Here is a 7,490-nt window from a genome sequence, read left to right on the forward strand (position 1 = left end):
CCTGAGTTCAAATCCAGCACCAGACACGTACTAGCTGTTTCTCTGGGCAAGCCACATAACCTCTGGCTACCTCAATTTCTTCAACTGTAAAATGGGAATAATAAAGCATCTACTTTCCATGGTCTTTATGAAGACAAAATGAGATATTTGTAAAACACATTGCAAACTTTAAAGCCCCATATAAGTGCTATGAAAATGGCAACATCTCTTAGAAATGCCTTTGAAAAGTACCAAAGTTGCCCCCTGGGACATTCAGGGTCTTTTAGTAAATTTCCACCTCCCTAGTGGTTGAGCATGACAAAGATATCTTTGTGGAGAAGATTAAGCAGTGTGGACTGTATGATACTGGAGTTAAGTGAATCCTAGACCGAATGAATGGCTGGATGCTTATGTGGTTGACGTCAACCTGGGTGGCATTCATTAAAAGAGTGCTGCAGAACTCGTATATATGTGTGTGTGTGTGTATGTATGTGTGTGTGTGTGTGTGTGTGTGTGTGTATTTTTTCAGTGAGCTGGATGAAGAAATAAATTATATGCTTAATAAATTTATGGATGATATAAAGGTGTTAGGAAATGTGGAAGGACCAATGTCAGATGTGTTATAACGCAGATTCCTTTTATGTATGTGTTGATTAGATGGCAACTGAGGTCCCTTTTGACTCAAAAATTCCATGTGTTTTGAACAGTCAACACAGTTAGAACTAGAATCAAAAAAGCTCCCACCAGACAGAATACAAGATGAAAAAAGTAGGGGTAGGCTGGGAAATTTTTGTATAAAAGAGACAGCATCTATAATAAGGTCTGGAAACAATTGTTCTATTATTTTGGTATATATGGAATGCTTCTTTCTGTCATTGACCTCCTTGGGGTATAATTCTACAAGTGAACACTGCTGTCACTAGATTCTGAACAATTTACTACTTTTTCTTGCATAATTCCAAATTTTTTTCTATAGCAACACAGCAGCACACAACTCCTCCCACCATGTATTTTTGCACCTGTCTTCTCAGAACCTCTCTAACATTGGTTATTTCCATCTATTATCATCTTTGCCTTACCTTTGAATGAAAGGTCCTTGAGTAGTGATTATGTCTTCTTTTTTTTTCTGTCTTTGTATCTGCAGTATCTGGCAGAGTGTCTGGTGCTTAGGGGATAATTAATAAAAGTTTGTCAATTAATTAATTGATAGGTTAGGGTATTCTGGACTTTCTTGATGGAACCTAGTACTTAGTAGATGAATAAATAAATGAATATAAGATTTAGAGCTGGATAGGACTTTAGAAATCACTTAGTCAAACGCCTTCATTTTCCAGATAATGAAACTAGGGCCTAGAGAAGGGAAGGGATTATTTACTCAAGGTCACATAGCAAAGGGAACAATAAGTACTGTAACATTGCTCTGATGACACAATATGAAAAGGTTTTTGTTGTTTATTATAGTTCAATCATTTCAAGTCTATTGGATTTTATATTGTCTGTAAACATACACACACATTCCATGCACCAATGGTGAGTGGAATCATCTTGGCAAAAGACTTTGTACATCTTTTTGTGTTTTGACCTCAGAGTAGGAGCTCTACCTGCCGTGATAAGCAGACTGGGGTTAGCTTGGATGAAACAGACAATTTTAGGGCACCTTTTCTAGCCCCTTCCTCACACCAACAGGTGAGCAATGCAGTCCTTAAAAAGGCTACTCAGACTCCGACGGGACCGCCAACTCCAACTGCTGCTTCAGTCCAGTGAGAAGATGACCCATAGCCTGGGTCGCCTGTGTGAAGAATTGTGACTCTCATCACCAAAAAGCTCACCAAGGAGTGATGACTTGTCTGAGGTCAGGGAGTTAAATATAAGTGCCTAGACTTGAACTCAGTAGGTCTTCTGACCCCAAGGAGAGCACTCTTTTTATTACACTACTCTATTTCTCCTGATGATTCCCTCCAATTGGACAAAGGTTATTGAATGGAGATAGGCCACTGGATATGGAGAGAGGAACAATTAGCAATCTAGTTGATCTCTCATTGGGAAGAACTAGTGAATGTGTGTGTGGGTGTGTGGGTGTGTGTGAGTATGTACATGGGTGTGAGGAACCTAGAATCCTTTTTGAAAAATTTTATTTCTTTATATTGGACTTAAACAAACAAACATGGGGAATGTTTCCACATACAAGATAGAACACAAAAAGGATTCTTGCGAAACTATAAATTTCTGTTTAATATAATTTGCTTTTTTAAAAAAAGCATATAATAACAAATTCAAATTTTTCCTGTTTGTGCTTGCTTCTGAACTTTACACATTTGAAAATGTTTCTTTTTTTGGGGAGGAGGGGCATCACTATTGCTAAGCTCCCTTCTGCATCCCATCCTACCCCCATTAAAAACTGAGAGAAAGAAAAAAATCCCCTTGTAAAAATATGCATAGTCAAATAAAACAATCTACACAGTAGTCCTGCCAAAAATGTCCCTTTTTGTGCTCTGAGTCTATCACCCCTCTGCCAGGAGGTGGGAAACATGCTTCATCAATGGACAATGGAAAGATGTGGTTGGCCATCTCATCAATCAGAGTTCGTGAGTCTTTCAAGGTTCTTAACAGTGTTATAAAGAAAAAAAAAATACAAAGTTTCCTTCATATGAATTGCTCTGGTTCTTCACATTTCATTTCGTATCAATTCATACTACCCAAGCAATTGTCTCTTTCATTACTTCTTAAAGCACAATAGTATTCCATTACATTAATATGAGAATCAGTTCCTCCATTACTCAGTTGATTTGTTGTTTTGTCATGTCCACCTTTTCTTGACCCTATGACCATATTGTGCATGGGATTTTCTTGGCAAAGATACTGGAGTGGTTTGCCATTTCCTTCTTCAGCTCATTTTACAGATGAGGAAATTGAGGCAAATAGGGTGAAGTGACTTGCCCAGGGTCACATAGCTAGTAAGTGTCTGAAGCCAGATTTGAACTCAGGTCTTCCTTGCTTCAGGTCTGGAGCTGTATCCATGGTACCAGTTAGCTGCCTCTGGCTAATAGGCTCAAAACTTAGTTCTGTACCTACATAGCACAGGTTCATCAACAAAATCAGCATTGCTGCATAATAAGCCCTTCTGCCAGGCTAGTATTTTGAACCTTACTCCCAAAGGTCATCTCCTTGCTCTTTGGGCCACTGATGTTATACTGGCTGTAGAACCCAGTATGGATCCCAACTCCTGCATTCTGATGGCTCATCCTTTGAGATTCCCAAATTGGAGCCTCCATTCCCATCACATATAATGGAAAAGAACCAATAAAAAAGTCCAAGGACTGATGCCTGTTTATTGGGGGCCAGATGGCTCCAGAGGAGGAAGGCCCAACTTACCACATGATTTCTTGTGAAAAAAGAGCCACCGAGCCCCCCAAAGCTCAAATGAAGCAAAGAAAAGGCCAACGCTGACCCAGGCCTTTGTGTTGTTGTTGAAGATACCACAGTTCTAATACCAAAACTAATCCAAAAAGGCATCTCCTAGCCATGCAGTGAGCTGAGAGTCAGTTACAGAGTGTCCCTATATGCTCCACAGTCTCTCCAAGACACATACATCATTATAATTCTCCTGGAAAACATCACCTCAGCATCCTCCACATTGAAAGCCTGCATCAGCTGATGGGGCCTGTGCAAGAGCTGGATCTCCATTATGCTACAATGCAGCTGCATAAATTTTGCCAACAACTGAACTTTGAATACCCAAAGTGTTCCCTTTGCCCTTTGGTTAGCAAAGACACTATCGCTAAGGTAGATCATGAAAAATGGCATTTATCTTACTCTTCACATTAGAATTTACCTAGTGTTTTAAGCATTATTGAAAAAAAAAAACAACCCTGAAGTGACAGTTCCATTTCACACAATGATGAATTTAATATCCATCCACTCAAATCAAATAGAATATTTTGGACAGAGCAGGCACTTATGGTACCTTTAGTCCCAAGGGATAACAGAAAGCAGAATAGAGAAGGTCATACTAACATTTCAGAAAAGGTTATAGGGTTCTTTTTTTTGGAAATGAGATTTGCTGAAAGTTCAGAGTTTTTCACAACACATTCACATTCATTTTTCTAGAATTGAAAATCTTCACTGTTCTCCTAACCAAGGTTTGAAAGTCCAGACATCTTTGAATCTACAATACTTTCTTCCATACCCTTAATCCTATCCAATCAGTTGCCGTCTTATCATTTATACTGCCATGACATTTCTTATATCTCTACCCACTTCTTTGTTCACACTGACATCACCCTGTGTTCAGACTCTCATCACGTCTTCCATGGATAATATATTGTAAGACCTCCTAATTTTTCTCTCTATGTCTAATTCCTTTCTTCCCCAGTCCATCAGCTATCAAAATTACCTCTCTAGTGCACAGGTCTGAATATGGAAAGTACCACCATGTAATGGAAAGATTGCTTGTTGGAGTCAGAAGATGTGAGTTCAAATCTAGACTTTGCAATTTATTGCCTGTGGAAGCTTGGGCATTGTACTTTATGGTGTGTCCATTGGCAAACTTGTCTTATTCCCATCCCTAATCCCCATTAGGCTATATGCTCTGTGAAAGTAGGTGTACGGTCTTTTTTTATATTTCATTTCATTTCATTCCCTTCCCTGGAAGTACCCTCTTTGCATCCCTAGTATCTAGCATGAGGCCTTGCCCATGGTCAGCATCTAACAAACATGAACTAAGTAGAATTTACTGAAGAATCTACTTTAGAAGAGATACCATTCTGCCTCATCCTCAGAAAGAGATGTGTGGGAATCACTTGAAGGGATAAAAAGCTCTGAGGACTCCCAAGTGATTGTTTCCATGTTTGCTATCTGATTTGAGGCCAGATAAATAGTCTCATCACTAATTTAGCAATAATTACCTTTGAAAAAGGGCCTAACTCTGACTCAAAATTTGGGATAGTTGGGCTAGAGGGGTTAATCAAGGGGCCTTTGATCACTTTGAGTCTCCCCAAATCCACTTGATGAAATTATTATTAGACAAACTATTATTATATATAGCCATATATAATTATATATTATGGTTATTTATCATTTTGTATATAACATATGTAATTATTATGAAATTATTAACAGTCAAGAAACAGAGAAAATGAGAGGTAAGATCCTGTCCCTTTCAGACTGTGAGAGGTTGCATTTGTCAATTGTAAAGATCTGCCCTTTTTAGATGCTGAAGACCCTATTTGCACCTTATAAAGGACTTTAGATTATGAGTGCTATATTTGCACATGAAAGTCCAGGAAGCTTGGCTAAGAATTAGTAAAAACAATGACCCTTTATTCATTCACTCACTGGCAAGGATGAATTAAGGGAGTAAGAGTTTAAAACCAAAGATGTCAACCCTGGGAACAGTTGAACTTCTGGAGAGTTAAGAAGGGAGCCAGGTAAGGAGGAAACCCCAGATCTGGAGGTTTGCTCTTTTTTTCCCCATGTTCCTCTTAGAGGGTGAGAATTTGTGTCTCCTCTCCCCCTCAATCCTTGCCTTTGGCAATGGCATCTCGTGGCAAAAAAAGGGGCAGTGCCTGGTGGAGCAGAGTCCAGATATGGTGATCTTCCACCTTTCCTCAGTTCCATGCTCTGGGAATCTTTTGGAATTTCACTCTCAGCTCCATGTCCCACGTAGTGAAGACCACCTTCTGTGGTGACTCCAGGAAGCTCCACAGGCACAAGAAGGATTTTATTAAGCTGACTAAAGAGAGGAATTCCTGAAGGAGAACCCAAGAGCCTGTGTTTTGCAAATTCCAATGTGAACAGGGTAGAAAAGGAAAAGCTAGATCCAAAGCCGGGAGCAGGCATATGCCATTAATGAGGCGTACAGTGGGTGAGGCAGTTCTGGATCAATAAACACAGCTAAGGTCTGGCACAAAAGAACTCTCTAAGAATTCATAGGGAGGAGCTATGAGTTTGTTCAGCTGAGTTGGTGGGAGTTGCTCACTCAGGAGTACCGACTTTTATCTGCACCTACCCATGCCTTTATGCACTAACACTGGGCTACACCTGGGTTGCTGGAAGATGCAGACGCCATTCCCTTTTCCAAGAGTCCTGTCTGGAAGACTTCTGGCCAAAATGACTGCCTAAATGGAGGTAGACTGCCCAGTTTCTCCATATCTACTCCAACAATAACTTGAAATTCACACCAGACTGAACAATGATCGAGAAATTCAATGAGTGACTTATTTTTTCTTGGTCTGCCCCCAAAATCAGCCATCTGACTTTTTTCCCACAGGCAAAAGAAAAGGGGGTCATCCTAAGCAAAAGAGTAATAGGAGGTGAAGATTGACCCTACAACAAAATCCCAATTCAGGAACAAAAGTTGGAGAAAGGTAAGGTAAAGAAAAGAAAACACCAATTAATTATTGTAGATCTGGAGATGGCTCAAAAGAAGAAGATAATAATATAACAAAAACTACAGCTAGAAACTCAAGGTGAAAAATTGCATTTTCACAAGAAATACATGAATACCTACAAAAAATAAAGCAAGATCCTCTGAATTTAAAACTCCCTTGAGAGCATCTTGTATACTCTCTCCTCCTATCTCCAAGCCTTTGATAATCAGGATAGGGAAGGTCTTAGAGAGCACATCATATGAGAACAGAATATAAGGTCTTTAAAACAATATTCCAGGTTTAAAATACCCTTGATATCATTCCCCATTGTCTCCTCCTTTCCCCTCCAGTCTCTGATAATGAAATGACCCTTCTTCTTTCCAAAGCCAACCCCCTACACATACCTTTGATCCCATTCCCCCCGCCCCACCCTGTTATTTAATTAGGTAGACTATTCTCTCAATCATCTCCTCCCACAATCTGCCATCTCTTCCTATATGCAGGTTCCATCATCCTCTCACTGGTCCTACTTCTACTCTCTAGTGTCAAACTTTATTCTTATTCCACATGTCACTACTCTGCTCAATAAACTACAATTACTTATGGCCTCTACAAAAGACAAATTCCTCTGCTTAGACTTTAAAGTCCTTCCCAATCTTACCCCAACCTATCTTTCCAGACTTATTATGCACTACTCTTTCTCCTGTGCTCTACAATCCAGCCAAAATAGCCTTCACCCTGTTCCTCAGCCTTGATACTCCATCTCTTGTCTCTGGCTTACTATTGAATGTCTCCCATACCAGGAACGCACTCCTTCCTTACTTCTGCCCCATTAAATCCTTCTCTTCATTCAAGATGCCTCTCAAGGACCACCTCCTTTGTGAAGCTGTTACTGATCCCCTCAGCTCTGAGTATCTTCCTTCTCAAATAATTTTGTATTTAACTACTTTGAATTTATTTTCTTCATATTTATTCTATATATGCTTACATGTGTTGTTTTCCCCATTAAAACATGAGTTCTTTATGAATAAGAATTGTTTAACTTATTGAATTTGTATCTCCAGCACCTAGCACAACACCTGGGACACATTAGATGCTTAATAAATGTTTGTTGGTTGATTGATAAAATACTTGAAGTGTGTA

Source organism: Vombatus ursinus, unplaced genomic scaffold (genome assembly GCF_900497805.2).
Source record: "Vombatus ursinus unplaced genomic scaffold, bare-nosed wombat genome assembly UNPS02014778.1, whole genome shotgun sequence".
In the NCBI taxonomy this organism is placed as follows: domain Eukaryota; kingdom Metazoa; phylum Chordata; class Mammalia; order Diprotodontia; family Vombatidae; genus Vombatus; species Vombatus ursinus.